The sequence below is a fragment of the Montipora foliosa genome, chromosome 7 (assembly GCF_036669935.1).
Source record: "Montipora foliosa isolate CH-2021 chromosome 7, ASM3666993v2, whole genome shotgun sequence".
Lineage (NCBI taxonomy): Eukaryota > Metazoa > Cnidaria > Anthozoa > Scleractinia > Acroporidae > Montipora > Montipora foliosa.
Genome location: NC_090875.1, coordinates 5,945,233 through 5,965,232, shown reverse-complemented (window position 1 = coordinate 5,965,232; position 20,000 = coordinate 5,945,233). Strand labels below are relative to the sequence as shown.

At 38.8% G+C, this 20,000-nt stretch overlaps 2 pseudogenes; one reads left to right on the top strand and one right to left on the bottom strand.

The window, feature by feature from the left end:
• The first annotated feature begins 6,148 nt into the window (after positions 1 to 6,148).
• LOC138009762 (uncharacterized) lies at positions 6,149 to 10,723 on the top strand (annotated as a pseudogene).
• Positions 10,724 to 12,347: 1,624 nt separating this feature from the next.
• LOC138009761 (uncharacterized) lies at positions 12,348 to 17,417 on the bottom strand (annotated as a pseudogene).
• Between the last annotated feature and the right edge of the window lie 2,583 nt (positions 17,418 to 20,000).

The window sequence follows — 20,000 nt, the reverse complement described above, 5'->3', positions numbered from 1 at the left end:
AATATAGAGTTCCTCTCAGTGAAAACATTTCTGTTCAAGTTTAATATAAGGAGACCAAATTTCCTCCTGCCCAATAGTTGCACCATCACCCATTCACTTCGTTACTTTACAAATGCAAGTTTGACAGTACGCGTCTATTTTCTCCACATATGGCTGCTTGCGCTTGACCCGTATCTCCTTCGTATCAATATTAAGGTCAGCACAGATGTATCTTAGTTGCGCAAGGGATAACTTCTCAAGTTTGCTATCTGAGGCCATTTCACACAAGTTCCGCCCATCCCACATGACAGGGTGAGCTGGCAAAAATTCCCGAACAACCACATTTGTCAACTCTTGTATCGCTGCCTCCTGAGAAGCACCCACCAACACCTCCTCATGATCTTCTTCACCAGAGAGAGTTTTCTTCGACACAAGTCTCGAGAAAAAGCCGGCAATCTGAGAGGAGGTGAGAAAATCTTGGCTACTGAAAATGCGGTTTCCCCTCGAGTCAACAGCAGTCAGCATTGAACGTGCAACCGAAGCAGGATCAATCTTTCTTCCTGAGCTCTCCCCTTGCTGGAATTTGTCCGCCATAAACTTTCTTTGTTTATCAGTAAATCTGACTCTCTTGGAAGTACTTGACTTGAGAGCCCAACCCTTTGGTAATGCCTCGGTCACGGAGGGTGGTTGTTCAGAACAACTGAGCTGTGGATGGGCTTGACATTGCACTTCAAGGTTCTGTGCATACCCCACAGCTGCTTTATCGAATAAAGTGTCTCGTTCCGCCGCACGCTTGTGTCGCCCACAATCTAAATGCCGCTGCACTGATGAGTACCTCAGAAATGTCTGAACGCGACCTTCTTCCGGACAAGTGAAAATCCCCTCTTTGCTAATAGATTCCTCTCCCTCACTTCTCACTCCTGCTGCTCCGCGGGAGCTATGTCTTGTACAAGCGCTGATAGGCCCTGTCCCGCTTTGCGTACGCAATAGCGCTTGGTTCTGTCACTTGCATCTTGCCACGACAACTGTAGTTGAGAACGAACAGGGCTGATATCTCGAGAGCACAGGTAAGCATTAAGGTGGTCTCGGCGCGTGCCAGGATCAGGTCCTCCTCTTTGTTTGCTGTCAAAAGAGATTTCTTCTGACGAAGAATCGTCATCACTAGGAGGTGCATAAAAGCTTCCACCGGGAGTTAGAGGAGTACTGTGTTCGGAGCTACCGGTGAATTCCTCTTTCACCTTTGGAAAAATAGGGAAAAAAAGTAAGGGTGTGCTGACCGCTATATTTTTGCATGCTATGATAAGAATAAGGCTTAGCGGCAAAGCGCGGACCGGGAATAAAGATGCAATTATTTTGCATTATAGTATACACATTTAGAATTTTGTATAATTTACTCAAATAAAGAGGGGATATTACACGGTGGTGCGAAGACATGTATGTTATTTTCGAGTAGCAAAACAATCTTTTACGAACGAGCTGAGCGAGTTTGTAAAATATTTTTATTTTTGTTTTATTGGAAAATATACCCAAATTACGTCATAATAATAATAATAATAATAATAATAATAATAAAGGTTTATTAGCATTCTAAAAAATGAATTGGCTCTTCTATGCTAGAAATTTCCTATTCTACACTAATTACGCAAAAAAATGGTATAATATAATTTACAATAATATCACATTCTAAAATTAAGAATTAAAATATAAACAAGCTAAAATGTAAATGTAATAAATGGACTGAAATTCATGTAACTTCTAATCTCTTTCGAGCATTATTGACAAGATATGATGTTAAATTTCTCTTAAAAGATCGAAAGTCAATACAGTTCCGCAAACAACTTGGTAATGCGTTGAACATGACTGCTGAGCTGTCTTGAAAGGTGCCACTTTCGATAGGCACCTTTAACTTGACTTCACAAGACGAGCGTAGGTCTCGTGCTGGTATGTGTTGTTTGAGTTTCAAGTACTGTGGCCAATAGTCGAAATATAGTGCTTTGAATATGCACTGTAGTAACTGATAACTTCTACGCTCTATCAGCGGCAGCCAACCCAGCTGCGGGCAGTCACCTTCTCTGGCATAGCGATAAAGTCACGTGCCGATAAAGTCACGTGTCAGCTTATGGAAAATAAACCACTTGGGTCCAAGATGTAGTTTTTATGAATTTTAAGAGTGGTATATTTTCCGGTAAAACACTCGTGTCTATATAATAATTCTCGATAATTACAAATTTGATGCCTTGGCATTGAATTTAAAGAGTCAAACAAATACACAGTAACTGTATGATAACTCTTAGGACAATAGAATGATACCTACCAGTGATATCTCATGGATGCCGCCTGTAATGTCACTAATTCCTGACTCAAGGGTGCGGAACTTTATTGTTTCTCCAACAATTGATCTGCATTCGCTGCATATTCCTTTAAATGGTACGATTTCGTTTTAAAGAAAGTGATTCATATTTCTCACAATATCAAAGCTAATATCACCAAATCCCCCTCGCGACGACCAAATTTCGCTTCAGTGATAACCTTGACACTTTTTTCATGAAATTTCATTCTGTGACAAAACTGAATTGTCTGGCGTTAACTTACCAGAGCCGACTGGCAGAAAGATTCCTGTAAGCTTGAGGATTGACCTTGAAAATTCTTTACCTATCCCTCGGTCCGCGGCTCGGGACTTGCGAACATGTTTCGATAGTTGTGTAGGAACACGACAACGCGCTGCACCTCGGCGCCAACCAATTCCCAAGGAATAACGATGTGCGGGGCATATGTTCAAGTCAGAAATATTTGGAGGGCAACTAAAAATTGAAGATCTTGCTAAAATGAGATCAACTTCAGTATCAACTCCGCTTGCGGCGGTCAGCCCTAGGGAGCGTTTGTGTTCCAGAATTTCTTTCTTACAAGACAGCAACGGCACAATATTAACGTTGTCATTTTTCTTAATTCCTCGAGCTCGCGGATCTTTGCCGCATTGACCACCAACTAATCTCTGGAAAGAGCAATTCTTCGCCATATTTGAAATAAACATCAGACCAAATTAGAGATAGTACCGACTAAAGTGAAAACACCGCCTAATTCAAAATGAGCTGTCAATTTAAGAAAACTTTCTTTCCTGGTAACAAGTCTAGGACCTTTTCCAAACACGGATTTTCAGTTTGATTTAATCGTAATCTGTGAGTGTATCCTACACTTTTTTAATCAAGTCCACACTTTAAAAAGAGTTCGGAAGTGTTTTTGTTACCCGAGATCTATGCGCATTACGGGATACCCGAAAACCCCCACTATCTTTGTTATAAAAAGCAATCCTAAAACACAATTCTCCATGTACATTTTTTTCAGCGAAATTCTGATATGTCTGCGCGAGTGAAAGAGGGCATTGTTCGGGCATTTCCTTTCCCTCAAAAATGAGTGGAAGCTGAGTATGTGAAAGATTACGTGACAGCATCGATGAGTCACACGATGCATCCACGGCATTTTTTCCCACTGTTTCAGCAGCAGAAATCCACCTTCTTGAGATCTGAAATCTGTACGTAAATCCGAAAAAAACAAAGCTAGGACAAGCGAAAGAATGTTTTAGCAAGTGGGGTACAGTTCGCCGTGGAATCAGTTTGGTTGGAAAAGAGCACAAGAAATTCAATACGTGTTTGATCGTGTTTGTCACATTTCGCGGTGGCAAGAAAGCAAGCAAAGCAGTCAGTTAACCTAAAAAATTGCCTCCAAGCATCTATATAGCAAGATAAGCTGCTATTACAGCATAAAGGAACTTAAATAGAACAACTGTAACAAGAATTACCTAGTTTTCACAAGATTTCTCTCACTTGTGTTTCACATTTGCTAATTGAATATTGACTGTCTTTAGTGAACTTTTGTCGTGCCGCTCCGGCACGGAAATAAGTTTTACCAAAATATATTTTTTGCTATCATTGAATACATGCCTTTAAGTCGTGAAAGTCGAAGTTTCAGCCAATTCTGAATTTTACTGCCTATGTTTATGATTGTTTGAAAATGGGTTGCAATTTGGGATTTTCCAAGTCCGAAATTTCGGCAAATGTTTGAGTTCTCACAAGTAATTTTAAATCGATAGCTATCTATTTCTATCTGGCCTTAATCATCAGCTTTTTATCTCCCTAATCAAATTACAAAACAAAGAAATGTGTATTTTCTTTTGCGCCTTCACGAGAGTTTTGATTCTATGGTCCTTGATTGAGGCGTCATTTTGGTGATTTTTCCATTTCAGGAGCCGCCTGGAGTTTCTCGAGCTTTTCTCGAAATTAGCAAATTTCCAGAACTTAAAAGTTATATCACGTTTCTTAGGACACCATAGGCTATCTCTGGACAAAAAATGATCGGGGTCAATTTTTTGACTTTGTGCCAAATTTTCACGATGTCACAGAGTCCTTACAGAGAGTCGCTCTTAAGTGTTAAGCTGCTACAATTTACGGTTTGTGCAAAGTTGATAGAATGGTGCATGTAACTTCTGTATACTGATCGAAATTTAACACGAGCCCCAGGAAGGTGGCTTTTGGAAAAAAGTTAGCTTTCTGCTATTTCCAAGTCTGTGCTCTGGCTGTACTTTTGCCCTTAGAAGACTAGGGAAACTAGAAATATCACAAAACCTATATCACAGAGACCCTAGCTTTTACAGGGTCAGAGCCTCAGGCTATCCACAATGGATCCTCAGTTGGTTTGGGTTGTGCAAAGAGTTTTATGACCTTGGGATCATATAAATCAAGGCATTTATAGCTGTATTCACTTTCATTATCAGTGCTACAGGTTGTAAGTTCGTCTTCAACAACACCAGCAATGTTTTGTTCCTCACTATCATTATCGGAAAGCTATGGCCAGTCTGATCCTCACTGTCATTGTCTGCAAGATCAAAATCATTTTCCAAGCCACCATTATTCTGTTCCTGCATACTGTAAGGTAAAGAGCACTCTACTTGATTCGACCCCTTCCCTGTAAATCTCCTTTTCCGTCTTTTCCAGTACTTTTTACGGTTCACTTTGTTGTGTTTTCCCATCTAACAAAAACATTGAAATCAGGCTAAATAAACTATCAGTTTCCCAAGTAACTATCCATGTTTAAACTACCAGGGTATCTTCTCAGCTGGGCTATTCTGGCATTGGCAGTACACCAAGAAGAATAGAAAATTAACGACCAAACAAGAAAAGCTTACTATACAAATAAACTCTCTATACAATGTGGAAACTCTCCATGGTATATACATTTACATATTGTTGTTGTTGTTGTTACACTTTATCCTGAAATGTTGCTGTAGGTTAAAATTTAAATTCAAGGCCAAACAATTTTAACCAGCATTGAAAATAAATTTCTCTCCTTACCCTAGATGTAATTATTCATAATGACAGTTAGGGGACAAGGGGAATTGAGATTCAACCCTGAATTTACGTTTTACCGACAACATATCCACTGAAGAACAAGTCCTTAAAAAAAGACATTATCTAGCCAAAATACTCGTAAGGTCATGTTTACACTTGGTGCCCTAGCACAGTGCCCAAAAACAATTTTACATCTGGGTACTACATGTAATAACCATTTCCAGTAGGTGTCATGAATCTAGGTCATCTATGACTCAGATTCCAAAACAATTTCATGATAAATGTGATCACAGTGAAATTTTCTGGGTATCCTGTGCACTAGTACTGTCATTTCCGCTCCAAATCGCAAAAAACACACAGGTGGCACATAACCAGGGCTTAAATAACCGCCCATGTTAATACACTCAGATAGCTATTGGGTACCTAGACACTGTTTTGTGGTCAAACTTGTTCCCAGGGCTTTTCTCCGCCGAGGGAAAGGTGGGTGGGAAAAGGCCGTGGCATCGGCCAGTTGATTATTCTTTTTGATTGGCTCGTTGAAATTCTGTAATTTATGCAAATGTACTTCAAATTTCTTGCACATCAGATTCCATATTCAAAATGGCGGACAATAAGCACGCGACCCCATCCAAGATTTTCCCCAGAAATCCTGTTTGTACACTTTGTGCTGAGTCTAAAGATAGTTGTCATGTCGTGAGGATATTTAGTAAAGCTGGTAAAGCTCAAGAACTTTGTCGGAAAGTGGAAATTTGTTGTGGTATAATCATTACAGAAACCGACAGAAATCTTAAGTTTTGTGCAGAGGTTGTGTTACCTTCCTGAACAGGATGTATGACTTCATACTAAAAGTTCGAGGCCTCCAGAACACTGATGAAGAACTCTCTGACTACGCTGTGAAGCGTTGTGTGGAGATGTCGCCCTCATATTGCCAGCCACAAAAACGCCGTGCCTCAGGCGCTAGTAGTTCGGTCAAGCAGCTTTTCTCTGATTCTCAAGGGCCAGCAATCATCTTACCGAATCCAAACCAAAGTCATGATGTTCCTGTAAATATCGATGGAGAGTCTCACTTAAGCGATCAACAACAGCAAATGATAGCACGTGCTCTCATTGCAAAGGATGTTTATGTGTTAGCCGTTATTCTGAAGGAGCACTGTGCCAATGTAGATGACGCTTTGCAAAAGTTGCCCGTCAAAGACGCTAGCATTGCATGCGCTAAGCTCTGCAAGCGTTCTGGAGGCTCAGCTTTGTACGGCAATGATTATAACAGCTTAAATGAGTTCAGGTTTGACAAGATTTGGGAGGAGCTGAAAGGCAATCTACCTTTCCTCGTCGATCTGATGAACGCAGTTGCCGGAGAGGAAAAAAGCATCGAACACACAAGACAAGATTTACGTGTCAGATACAGTTTCTTGAATTCTATTCTAATGAGTGAAAGATGGCACGAATTAAATCTCGTAAAGCGTGTAAACACAGTCCTTGTTATCGAAGGTGGATGCTCTAAACAGGTAAAACATTCGATGGTTTTGTAATTCAATATTTGTACATAAATACAGTAAGTCTGAAATTAATTTTTCCCTAGAAAAGTGTCTCCATTTCCTTCTTTTGTACGTATATACATAATAACAGAATTTGTTCAACTGGACCAACGTACTTGCCAATTTCTTTAATGTTTCCTGCTTTTAAAATTCTTTTTATACCACTGGAAAACTCCTTTCTGAATAATTACTCATTACTCTCATTACTCTTGGAATGGCTAATAGCAGATTCAGGAAATTCGAATGATACACCAAATTTATAAATGGTGGCTAATAAATTATCCTTTTATCTTTATGCTAATTATCTTCACTAGTCTCGTCAGCATGTAAAAAATTGAAAACAAGTTTTGATTTAAAAGGAGGCTAGTGAGGATGATTAGCATAAAGATAAAAGATTAATTTACTAGCTGCCATTTATGAATTCTGTCCATAGTCTAGTTGCAATTTTTGAAAAACTGAATTTTTTAACTTCTGACCAATGATTAGTAGTTGCTACATAGTTAGGAAATCATAACTCCTATGGATCAGTACCTTCCTTTACTTTTAACTGTCTGAGACTGCTGACTTTTTGATAATTAGGCAACAACAACCATCCATTTATTTGCCAAATTATAAAACGTTTTACACAACAGAGTACATTAATTTGATCAGGAAAAAAACCACTCAGAATAGTTATAAACTAAGCGAGCTAAGTAGTTTCAATAAATTATTGGTTGTAACACAACTAATAGAATAGACAAAAGGATAAATAATGAAATAATGAAATACAAAACTCTAACTAATCTAAGGGAAATACATTTAGCGAAAAAACAAACAAACAAACAAACAATCAATGAAAAATTAAAAACAAAGAAAGCAAAAAAAAATGGTAGCAGATAGCAGTATAGTATTTAACAATTCTTGAGTTTGAACAGTAATAAACTAAGAGTAAATTGACAATACTTAAGCTAGCATTAAACATAGGTAGATAAGAATTTTTCCATCATTGCTTGTCTAAATAAATGCAAAGAAATACTTTGTAAATCTTCATCCAGATTATTCCAAACTGAAGAACCATAAAAATGTTAATTAAATTAACCTTAATTAGCTCTAACATGATCGATATAATAAGTTGATTTTGATACTAGCCTGGTATTATAATTGTGTTTAGATGATATAGGTGAAAAGAAGTCGTCAAAAGCCTTCGGTAGTAAATGATGATTATACTGAAACATGAAAAGGGCATTATAAATAGTCACAAGATCCATTATTGATTAATTTGATTTATCCTACCTGTGAAAACAGAGGACTAGAGTGAGCATCTCGATTAGAAAATGTTATTATTCGTAGTGCCTTTTTCTGCTAAACTACAACAGGTTTAAGAGTTGTGGCATAAGTGTTTCCCCAGGAAATCAGACCATAAGTCAGGAAAGGATACACTGAGGAATAATATAACTGATTTAGAATATCAGTAGTAACAAAATGTCTAAGCTTAGATAGAATGCCAATGCCCCTTGAAATTTTCTTAGCAACTTCATGTGTATGTTTTTTCCAATTTAAATTATAATCAATGATAAGACCTAGGTATTTGACTATGCAGTTTGGCCCACAGGCCTGCCTGAATTTTTTAAGCAAATTGGTTGAGGATTTCTTTGTGGAGGGCAAAAGATTACAAAATTTGTTTTATCAATATTTAAAGACAACCTATTTAACTAGAGCCATTGATTAATTTCCAGTTCTTCATTTAATTTCAACTCAAGGGAATGTAAGTTTTGATCTTGTAGAAAGATGTTGCTATTATCTGCGAAGAGGTGGAAATCAAATACATTAGAATATTTATGAAGATCATTTACATAATTATATCAAAAATAACAAAGGCAAGAGTACAGATCCCTGTGGCACCTCAAATGGAATTTGTTTTGAATCTGAATCTATAGGGCCTAGTGAAACAAATTGACTCCCATTAGACAAATAGGAGGAAAACCAATCATGTGCAATGCCCCTGATACCATAGTATTCCAGTTTGTCAACAGTATCAAAGGCTTTGCACAAATCTATACAATTTACAAGTTTGATCATAATTTTACTTATTGCAGCTACAAGAGACTGAATAAGCTTGGTGTCTGCTTGTCCCATGGACGACGAGACACTATCTTGAAAATGCTGGGAGGTCACTTCTCCGACGTTGTGGTCAGTAAGGTCAAGGAAGGGAAGGTATTTCGTTGTACTGGGGATAACTGGGATTTAAAGATTTTGAAAGGCAGCATGCGAAAGGACATTATGAATGAAGATCTCCACCTGTTTGCCAGCAACCTCATAGAGAACCGACTCACCTTCACCCATTTACCAAATGAAAATCCAAAGGGGAACATCAAAGATCTTCCACGCTCCACTTTTTCTTTGAATGTGCAGGAGTGGAAGCAGTATGTGGAAATTGCTAAGGTGGTTGTTAGTCGACTTATTCTTCAGTTCCTTATCAAGCTCAAGTTTTTGAAAGGTATCATTCCTGACCACATTCCACATCAATAAAGTGAACAAATGGCACAAAAGTCAAACATTGTCAGCATGCCTATTATCAATGCTAATGAGGCAAAATATGAAGATTGTGTGACAATACGAGAAATGGATAGCTGAAATTTATGTACAAGCTGGTTTGTTACAAGAGCTGCCACATACAGATAACCCGCCTTTACCTGCTGGCCCGGCAGCACCTGGACAGACTAATGCCCATGCACAAGCAACTCCAGACGATCCTATGAAAGACATGAAAATTGTATTTGCTGGGGATCAGTTGACAAGAGTGCGTTTTGCTGGTGCCAAGGATCTGCTTTCTGGATCACATACACCATCTGATAGGTTTGAGCACTGCTCCCCTTTCAAACCTGTCATGTGGCACACGAAAGCATCTCTCCTCCAATATTCCAACTCCTTTCTGCATAAACCAGAGTCAGTGAATCAGGTTGGAACGTTGAAATATTTTAGAGAAAATTACAACCGCAGAAATGCCACCCCAGGCAAAGTGCTAGACTCCTTTGAAGCAAGTGAGGAATTGTTTCTCAGTGTGGGAAGAGCTTACATTATTACTGCAGCACTCTGTTTTTTGGGGATGCAAAAGCTTGATGACAAGCCAACAATTAATGTATTCGAAGACAACATCGCTCATGCCAGTAAGGAAGCCAAAACAAAATACTTTGATGATGCTTTTGGCAAATTTATTGACAAATTCTTGCTGCACAAAGGGAATGATGAGTCCCATGGCAATTAGGATTATGTGAAAAACTATGGACTGTGTGTAATTTTCTTGTCAATCTTGATCATGCAAATGATGGACACTGCAGCAGAAGCTGATGGCAACAGAAATCTCATCAACCAGAAACTATTGCTAATGGTGTTTAAGTCAATGGGGGCTTATAGCAAATATGCTATAGAAATGTTTGCAAAGCATTGCCCAGATCGAGTGTGTGTTGACCCCCAGGTTGTCTGTGGAGTTCAAATGGGGATTCTTTGTAAACTGGAGAGAAGGTGCCAGAAGAAATGTTGAAGATATCAAACAGATGCAGCAAAAGCATTGTTCAGCGGATGGGGGCAAACAAAACCCTAAATTCTATCAGCAAAGTGTGCAAAGCAACAACAGGCATCAGTCACATCACGGAACAGTTTGACCATTCCACTGGGATTCACAAGAAATCTGTACAGCACACCACTCGTGATTCCCTGGAGGATGAAAAGGGAACGGTAGATGATCTAATGAGGCTGGATCCTTTTACTCATGTGCCTTCAAGGTCTCATGATAGCTTTCCTGACATCAAAGCATGCCCCCTAAGATATCTCAACATTGTCGAATTTCATCAGTGGCTAGAAAACCAAAACGAAGAACTCTCAACTTAGCAATTGAAGGGCTTTGTGCAAAACTATCGAGTGACTTTTTGGGTGAACATGTTTTCTCGAAAACTGAGCACAGAACAGTGAAAAAAATACAGGGCAAAGTTTAACACACGAAAACAAGCCTTTGCGAGAAATTAGCTATTTTGGAGCCAAGTAATAATTAAAAAACACTGAAAAAGTCACTTACAGTAGTTTTGTAGAGGCTTATGGATGATTAATATCTGACACCATATTAGCCTATTTTATAGGCAATGCTGTGATGGAATTGAGGGCTATATGTGCTTCATAAAAGAACATTTGCATGATGATGCCATTTGACTACAACTACCAGAATCCTTCAGGTTACACCTGTACAGAGGTGTATCCAGGTTTGCAAATTTGGGGTCCCCCTTTTTGTAAAATTTGGGGGTCCATTGCAAAATTTTGGGGGTCCAGTAATTAACATTCAAGAATTAATATGTGATCTATTGCCTCTTAATTGCTGCTGCAGTTCCCTTTCAAATTTCTAATTGCACAAATATAAAGTCTTATCCCTCCCAACGAATATGTACTTTAAATGACCAATTTCTTTCAAACTGTTGTGCCTGTTGATTCATCAATCAAACTGTATGGGCTATCAAAGCTCCATCGATCACATCTGAAAACGTCTCGAGGAATCCGTATGCTGTAGGAACTGTTGGCTCTAGTTGATAAATTATCTAGATCTCCACAGCCAAAAAAAAAAAAAAAACGAATCTCAATTTTCCGTAAAAGAGCATATTTATTTTAACTACACTTGAGGTGTACTGGGGTAATTTAGGAACAAAACAGTAAATAAAAATAAGCGTTCGATACACAGTTCATCGTCGGCCTGTGCGGCCGTGACTTTGCCAGAGCCAATGTTAATAATCAAGCGATTGTATACATTCAAGTTTCATGTTCAACACGTTAATTTTAACACTAACTCCAAAGAAAAGTTGCATAATTTTCAAAACAGACAAGTTATGTGCAAGACAAGACTACAAAAATCCGAAAATGACAGCTTACCTTGAAAGTTAAGGAACTCGATCATTTTTCCGCTGTGAGAAATGGGAATGTTCAATTTCCGTGTGAAATACGCAATTTGCATGTTTTTCCTGACGTTCGTAAACAATCGATTTTTTTTCTGCGTCCAATTGGACTCTTTGTTCCATAATCTACGCGTCCAAAAGGAAAACGATTGCGTCCTGGGATGCAATGATGCACTCTGGATACATCTCTGCCTGTATGCTTTTCTCATGCTCATTAGAGCTATTGTAATTTTACCCCATTAGGATTACAAAATTTTAAATAAGAAAGGAAAAACAATCTGAATTCTGGTAGTTGTAGTCCAAGAGAGGGAAAAGCCCTGGATTCCATAATGAGAATCTACACTTGTTTGCAGTAACCTAATTGAAAACAGAACCAACATCAGCCACTTGCCCATCGACAACACCAAAGGAAACATTGAAGATTTTTTCTTGATACAATTTTTCATTAAATGTAATAAATGAATGAAAAAGATATGCTGAATGTGCCAAAATCGTTGTTGAACGAATTGTCCTCGAGTTCATTCCCAAATTTAAATTCTTGAAAGCTGTTATCCCAGATGACATTTCACACTATCTATTTATGTTATGTTTTTATCACCATCAGAGTTCATTTCACTTCCCAACATAGAAGTGTGCTCGCATATAAGTGAAAAGATCTTAGAAGAACAGGCTTCATTCCATGCCAAAGTTCCTCAACAGGTCCTTTTCTGTTTCAACATATTCCACTCCCTCCATAATTTTTTCACTCAGATTATTATCAACAGGAATGTCAAAAGGCATGGGGCAATCAGATGTTGCTTGTGACTCTTGGTCAGAAATTGCAGTCTTGATTAATCCTTCCAGGATAACATGGCTATTGTCAGCTAGAAATGTGACGTAGGGTAGATCCTCTACATTTGTTTTGTACTTTCCATCACATATGTAGCAACAGTTATCTTGTTGAACACTGGAAAATCCAAAGTAATCCAGAAGGAGTTTCCTCAGACAAGTGTCCTCTCCTCTGCAATAGAATTTCATTGACTCTTCTATATGCTTTTTATTATTTCCAATATCAGAGTTATTGTAGCATGTGATGAAATTCCTGTACGACCAGCACGACCAATTTCTTGCATGTAAGCTTCAAATGATTTCCACCACATGAGGAGCATCAACCCCCATACCAAGTGCTGATGTCGCAAATATCACCCTGACCCTTGAATTTTCCTTTTTTATTTGTAATATTATGTCTTTTTTCATGCGCCTGGTTTGGGAGGCATGAAACTGTGCAAACAGTCTTGCATTGGGTTCTGTGGTTTCTCCAACATACTGCTTGTCCTCCAATACTCTTTCAAATAACCCATAAGCATATCCACAGTATTTGAGTTTTAGGTAGATAATTGTCATTGGGTAGTTTTCTCTTTTAAGTGCTAGATCTTTTGCAACGGGTTCAAGGATTTGGTTATAACTTTTGTTCCCATGGTGATTACTTAGACGCACCTTCTTGTCAAGGTAGATGTTCACTTGGTTAGGGTTTAGTGCAACAATTTTACAGTCACTTTTCAAACGTGGACTTTGTTGCAAGTCCCTCAACAAATGAGGTGGTGCTGTTGCTGTCAGAGCCATTGTGGGTAGATCAGGAAAGAATGCCTTCAACACTGACAGGTCTTTGAAGTCTTTTCTAAAGCCTTCACCCCTGAAAAAGAAAGGGAAAACTTTAGCTGGTAAATCATCTTAAAATCAATCAATCAACTTTATTTAAAACACAGTGAAATGGCTCAGCAAGCTGGTTTTCAGACATGCCATGTAAGAATTACAAGATATAAATGTTAAAATGACAACTTAGCACTAAATATTATTTAATATCTAGGAAATTTAAGCAATAGTGATAATTAATAACAATCATAATTTACTATATAACAATACAAAACAAACCATGTAAAAATGTGTCCTAGCAATGTAAAATGTGTCCCAGGGTGTCTCGCGTATTTGATTTGACAGTTGGTTGCAAGCATTTGCACCTCGATAAGAGAAAGAAAGTTTTAAGAAGATTTGTTTTAGGTGGTGGTAATTGGAAGTCATAGTTCAAAGCCCTCAAGTTATAATTGTGAACGTGTGAGGTTCTATGAAAATACTCCTGAAGATACGTCAAACAATTATTATTGAATACTTTAAACATCGTAATTAACAACTGCCTTTTCTCTCTTTCTTCTAAGTTAGATCACTCTAGAGAATTTAGCACTGCTGATGATCGAATAGAGAAATCAGCCCTAGTAATAATCCGTGCTGCTCTATTTTGTAACTTTTGTAATTTGTCAGCATGTGTTTTGGAGCAGTCACTCCATACAACATAAGGCTGTACAAGTGAATAGTAAATTGTCTTTAATAAGAGTCTCTTGATTGTCAGGTAGTTAAATACAACATTCACAAGCCATTCGAGACTTTAGATGAAATATGTTAAAATTCAAACATTCAATAATACATACAACATTTGCAAATACTTGACTGTGACATTTTCTCTTGAACCAACAGCATTGCCTTTAGAAAATAACACAACGTAACTCTCTGCTCTAATGTAGAGTATATGGACGAACCAAATTTCTGTCCGACAAAGCAATAACTGGAACGTATACAAGCTCTGTACTACTGATACGTATTTTTTGCATGACGAGTCAAGGAGCGAGAGGAAGACCTGCTGATATTTTTCCTTTACTAACAGATTATTTTCAAAGTTGAAAATAAGTTTTGAGATTATTTGCAAAGCCATAATGTGGCGGTCGCTCAACATTTGCAAGGCCATTTTGGTATGGTATATTCTCTACACTTTCACATTGTACTCTATTAACAACTACGTAAATGCAGACCATCACTATTTAGTCCGTTGTGGTGACTGTGATGGATTTGTCATCGAAAGTTTCCAGTTACGAGGTCCACATCGCTTCTACACGTGGTATTTTTCCAACAGCGGCAATCTTGTCTTCGTCTTTCGATGCAAGTTCATTGGAAAACAAGTATTATACTGCGCTTCTCACACAGCTCAGTTCAATTTATTTCTTCTTGCTATGCACGGAGATGTTCATCCTAACCCTGGTCCGCGGCATGATATGCCCAACGCAGTAAACACAAGTCAACATGATGCCTCTCTTCCCTCGGTTGTTTGCTCGATTCGAAAAGGAACTAATGATCTCGTCGCACTCAAAGAAAATAACACTACTCTCATGGACGATTTGAGCATTGCTGAAAGTATGAATTCGTATTTTTCCGCTGTGTTTACCTCTGAGTCCTTCACTAATTTTCCTGTATTCAACAATGTGGTTAATTCTAAGCTGTTGTCCATTGTTTGTAATGCAAATGAAATTTCGGGTATTCTAATGAATCTAAATGCGTATAAGTCCCCTGGGCCGGATCATCTACCACCACCCGTCTTAAAAGAATGTGCTGTCGAGATAGCTCCATCGCTTTGCAAGTTGATGAATGCATCGTTCACCACTGGTTCAGTTCCACACGCCTGGAAACAAGCAGACATCGTTCCGATCCACAAAAAGGGGCCTCAAACTAACAGAGAAAATTATTGCCAAGTATCACTTACTTCCATAGCATGTAAGGTCTGTGAAAAGATTGTAAAAAAGCGTGTGCTAAACTTTTGGCAAAATCTGGATATTTTTAACCCAATTCAGTTTGGGTTTCTTGAAGCCAAGTCAACCGTGACACAGTTACTTACCTGCTACAATGACTGGGCCTCATCTAGAAACAAATCAACACCTACAGATGTCGTATTCCTCGATTTCACTAAACCATTCGATTCGATTCCCCACGAATGTTTGCTCCTCAAACTGAAAGGTTATGGAATCGAGGGTAACTTGTTGAAATGGTTTAGAAATTTTTTGACAAATCGCCAACAACACTTGGTGGTACGTGGTACCTTCTCCTCGTGGACCATGTTAAATCCGGAGTACCCCAGGGAACAATTCTGGGACCTATTCTATTTCTCATTTATGTTAACGATATATCATCTAATATATTGTCTTCCATCAAAATGTTCGCTGATGACACAAAGGTGTACAGAGAGATCACCGATTTTGAAAACAACACTCAAGCCCTTCAAACGGATATCGATCGTTTGGCGAACTGGTCGACCCTCTGGCAGCTTAGATTCAATCCAGAGAAATGTGAATCGATGCGTATAACTCACAGCCGTGACAGGTCGGTCCCCTCCTATACAATGGGATCAAGTATTACGTCTGTCAAGTGTTCGAAAGATCTAGGAGTCCTTATCTCCTCTGATTTATCGTGGAGCGCCCAAGTTCACGCCGTTGTGCACAAGGCAAATAGAATCTTGGGTGTCGTTTACAGAACTCTTGGGCCCTCAAATGTAGAAACTTTCTCTACCCTGTATAAGTCCTTAGTGCGACTTGTTCATGAAAATGCCGTTCCAGTCTGGTGTCCATACCTGGTCAAGGACATCCTAGCACTCGAAAAAGTCCAGAGGAGAGCATCGCGCCTTGCATTAGGTCAAAGAAGAGGAGATATGGAGTATGAAGACCGCCTCAAAACTCTAAAATGGCCCACTTTAGAGAAACGCAGACACTACATCTCCCTTGTAGAGTGTTATAAAACCGTATTTGGCCTAAATGGTTTAAATTTTAGTGACTTTTTCGAACTAGCTTTAGATACCCGGACACGTGCTAATCATCCTTTTAAATTATTTGTGAAAAGCCCAAAAGTAAATCCTTATAAATACTCATTTTTCGTTCGTATAGTAAAGGATTGGAACAACCCACCACTGCACGTAGTAGAAGCTGAATCTTTTAACATTTTTAAAACCAGACTGAAGTCTTTCCTTAATTTGTAAATTTGTAAATATGTAATTATGATGCTCGTTTTAGTTTTTAATTCCAGGAAACGTTATAGGGTCAACCTCGTGTTTCCTTTTCATGATGTATTTTTATATTTTATTTTTTCATCGTGAATAAATTATGCTTATGCTTATGCTTATGGTTACTTCCAGTGCCGTAATCGTGTTTTAGTTTTCCAAGACGTACGTGCATGATTTAATCTTTGGACACTAATGTCAGAAAGACATTGACAGAAATCAATATTTCACACACTTACCATAATTCAACACAATGAGCTTCATCAACAACACAGGCGACAACATTTTCCTGGAAGACTTTACTTCCCATCAGATGTCGTCCTTCTGTACTTAACTGAGCCTCTGGATGGGCAAATACAATTGAGGTGTTCCCATTAACTACATCTTGAGGAATCTTTGTTGATTCCACATCCACATGCTCGCTTGTTTCGTGTTTATTTCCGAACAAGTTCTCGACCAGATCAATCTTGTTTCCGATAAGCTGTACTACATTAGCAGTTACTCTACGAGCTTTTAACACTTCTAACTGGTCCTCAATGATGGAGTTTAAATGACATACCACAATTACTATATTCTTGCTTGTCTTGACAGGAATGAAATGTGGCAGAAGGTGAAAAAGTATTGACTTGCCAAATCCAGTTGGTAGGACTCCAATAACATCCTGGACTTTCAGAATATATTCAAAACACTTCATTTGAAGAGGTTTTAAATTTATAGATGGAAAATTGCCGTTGTTCAAAGAAAATCCGACTCGGCGAAGCACTGACAAATACTCTGGTCCACTCGAAGAGACCGCCATCTTGAATGTTTCGATTCAGATATGATAATTTATTACACCCAGGATATCTGGGTGTTCGGTGATCATGTGACCAGCCGATGCCAGGGTTTTTACCCGCCCACCTTCCCTTCGGCGGAGAAAAGCCCTGGGAACGAGGTTGTTTTGTGGTGGTACCAAGGCACTGGTTTTCAGGCACAAATTGTAAACGAAACCTTATTTTGTCACATGATTTTGCCTATTTTCGAAATTGCAAACATATGTGACCGTCCACGGGAAAACCAACAAAAAGGTGATGACACGGGCACGCTATTTTAGCACGCTAGACAAAAGAAATTTTCTTTAACACGGGAGTGCCGTGTCGTAATGCACGCCTCATTAAAATTTTCTTGTGTCTGATACTACAAGTTGTAAACAATAGAGCGTGTTATACCAAACAAAAGAGCGTGTCAGAAAAAGTAAAATCGAGCACCGCGTAAAAAGACACGGAGTGAGTGAAATTGCACGACAGCTGCGGCAAAACGCTCGCTAAGAAACCAAGTATAACACGCTACTCCTAAAGCCGAGTGAGGGCCGACTTACCTACGGAAATAGCTGAAAAACCCCGCAGAATACAGTATTGTGCAAAAGTAATGCAAACGAATTTCACCGAAATTTGCGGCTTTTCCTGGCTTTTCGACGAAAAAATATCGAATTTTCAACGAAAAGTCATGATAATTCTCAAGGCCTATTGTTTCCAACTATGCAAATTTTCGAACGAAAATTCCCTCGGAACGAAAAAGTGACTTCGAATTTTCGTGCGAAAAATCGCTCTGTTCGATAAATGACCTCAAAAAATTGAGCGAAATTTCGCTCTTTATTTGCTGTTCTCGAACATTCCCAGGTATTTTCTGGACAAAAATTTGCCAAGTTCGAATTTGCCGCGATGATTCTTTTCTGCCGTCATTTCACAATGTGTAAGCTCTACAACAAACTCTTGTTCGTGAAGCAATCGCAGTTTTTGTTGGGTGAGGCTATCTTTTTTTTTTTGTTGGAAATAGCCGATTAAACTGTCAAATCGTTGAATCTATTTTCGATACGACTTTATTTACGCTAACCTTAGCGCGTTTATTTACGCGTACATACGCTTGTTCAGCGATGTTGTTGATGGCGGCCACCGATTCATGTCACAAAAATTCGCTGCTTCAAATTTTGTTATCTCGAATTTTCGTTTGGTTACCTCGAAAATTCGCTACTTCGAATTTCGCTATCTCGAATTTTCGAGAAAGATCTTGAATTTTTCGCTTCAAACCCTACGAAAAATCGTTCGAAAATTCGATGACTTTTCGTGGAAAATTCGCGAGAACAAAGGACGAATTTCGACGAATTTCGTTTGCATTACTTTTGCAATTTTACGGTGCCTGTTTTGGCACGCATCTGACACGCAACACGCCACGCTAAACAAAAGGTTTGGAGTGTCTCAGTGTGCGCAACAAAAGCCCCCGTGACATCTATTGTGCTACTCCTTAAATATGCGCATATGGCGTGTTGTATGTCACGCTCAGCGTGCCGTGTCATGCACGCGTGCCTGTGTAATCACCTTTTTGTTGGTTTTCCCGTGGATGGTCACATATGATTCAACACCGCTGTCTATGACACTGTTTATATTTGAATTTTTGTTTTGCATGCATGACATTAGGAGGCAGTTTTGAGGAAAAGAGCGTGCAAAATCCCCTTCAACTTTAGCTGGTTGTTCGGTTCCTTGAGATCAGATCCTTAGTGTGATCTTGACAGTGATAAAGTAAAGTAACCATATTTAACGTCGATAACTCATAACAGTAATTCAACTGACAAACCTGAGGTTGACGGTGCGCTCATTTTACTTCCCCCTCTCCATCAGTGCTCCATTTTACGGGTATTTAAAGCTACTTAGCTACACGGAAAGGAAAGAAGTCGAAACAAGGATGCGAGATCCGAGAATCGAACTCAGGACCTCTTGCACCAAGGCCGTGCACTAACCGACTGTGCCATCCTTGTGATTTTCCCTACAAGTTTTTATCGGACGCATTTGATACCGTTGACTATGGCAGATGCAAATGGAAGTACTGGTTCGGATTCGGCTGAAGATTGTCTTGTACTCTTGGAGGAGCTCATGCGGCAGAAAACCAGAAGTTGCAGCAAGATCAAGAAAAAGCCAGCAAAAATCAGGCAGAAATTCTGCAAAGGATTGAGGAGAGGTTGCATGGTAGAGAATATGTTCTTCGCGGAGGACGGCATCGCTCTAACCCACGACGTAGAAGCGCAAGAAATACAACTGCTGTTCCTGCGGCCTGCAGGGTAAGCTTAATTGTCAAAAGGAACCCACATTTAAATTACATTAATCCTGCATAAATTATTCATTCGAATAGATGATTATGAAAATGGAGAACATCATTTTTACTCTTATTTCATGATCACTGTGAGTGGATGTTGACAAAAAGAGACAGGTTAAAATGCGAATAAGTATTTTATTTATTGCTAAAAATCCATATGCATGTTATAAATCCTCAAGTTAGGGATGGAACATTAGAAAAGTGATGGGCAAAAGCAAAACAAAGTTTTCCCAGTAAATTTTTAAAACAAAATCGA